The sequence below is a fragment of the Solanum tuberosum genome, unplaced genomic scaffold (assembly GCF_000226075.1).
Source record: "Solanum tuberosum cultivar DM 1-3 516 R44 unplaced genomic scaffold, SolTub_3.0 scf00241, whole genome shotgun sequence".
NCBI lineage: Eukaryota > Viridiplantae > Streptophyta > Magnoliopsida > Solanales > Solanaceae > Solanum > Solanum tuberosum.
In genome coordinates this window covers 838,808-840,063 of record NW_006239165.1, presented here as the reverse complement: position 1 = coordinate 840,063, position 1,256 = coordinate 838,808, and the positions used below count along the sequence as shown (strand labels likewise).

The window sequence follows — 1,256 nt, the reverse complement described above, 5'->3', positions numbered from 1 at the left end:
TGTTAAGGAATTTGAAGAGGTAAGATAGTAAAGGCCTTGTGATTCATGTCCTATGCCAATCGTCTGTCCCGTACTGCGGTCCTGCATGAGAAAAAAATCATCGAAAAAAGTTATGCTACAATGTAGGGCTTTCGTCAAACGACTAACAGATGCTAGATTAAAAGGAGAACCAGGGACATAAAGAACAGAGTCTAGGGTGACAGAAGATAGGGGTTTGGCTTTTCCAACCCCTTTTGGTTTTGTTTGGATCCCATTGGCTAAAGCGATAGGAGGAAGAGATTGTGAATAAACAATACCAGACCAAAGTGATTTGTTACTAGAAATATGATTAGAAGCGCCTGAGTCCATTACCCATGATCCAAGTGTACTAGACTGTGAAACACAAGCAAAAGAATTACCCACAACAGAAACATTAGGTTGAGCAACCGAAGCTACTTGCGGAGGTGTTTTTTGACTTGCTCGATACTGAAGGAACTCATCATATTCTGTCTGAGCAATATGGGCATTATTGGATGGTTGATTAGGTTGAGCACCATATGCTATTGGTGGAGATGTTTGTTTACTTGCACGATTTCGAAGGAACTCATTATATTCCTTTAGAACAATAAGACCATAACTGGGTGGTGGACCATGCAAAATATAACATATGTCACGAGTGTGTCCAGGCTTATGACAATGACTACACTTGGATCGAGGTTTCCCAAAACGCCCTCCCCCTCGCCGATTCTCCATAGACTGATATGTGCTTTTCAAAGGTTTGGGATGCGAGAATAGAGAAGTCAACAGTGGGTGATGAAACTATTTTGTGACTGGGAGGTGCTGCAAGACGAAGGAGACGAGAGAATAATTCATCGATTGTAGGAACTGTAGGGCTAGCTAAAATCTGATCACGTACAGAATCATGATCAGGAGGAAGTCCAGCAAGAGTAAAAACTAGAAACAATGTTTGTGTGTGTTCTTGTTGTTTTTCCACATTCGTAGTAACTGGCATCAATGTGTCAAATTCCTCCATGACTGCCTGTACCTGTCCCAAGTAAGTAGACATATCGGATTCTTGTTTCTTTAAGTTGGTCAATCAAGCTATCACATCATAGAATCAAGATATGTCATTAGTGTATAAAGCACGAGCCTTTTCCCAAACTGTATAACACGTCTGGAATGGGCAAAACAAGGGCATCAACTTGGAATCAATAGAACGCCATAGGAGACTACATAATTGAGCATCTACTTTCTCCCATTGTGCTTTGGCTTTTGCA

At 41.2% G+C, this 1,256-nt stretch overlaps 1 protein-coding gene across 5 annotated transcripts in view; it reads left to right on the top strand.

The window, feature by feature from the left end:
• The window catches only part of LOC102596471 (uncharacterized), a 9,543-nt gene that overhangs the window by 5,933 nt on the left and 2,354 nt on the right, over positions 1 to 1,256 (top strand). The window lies entirely within an intron of this gene.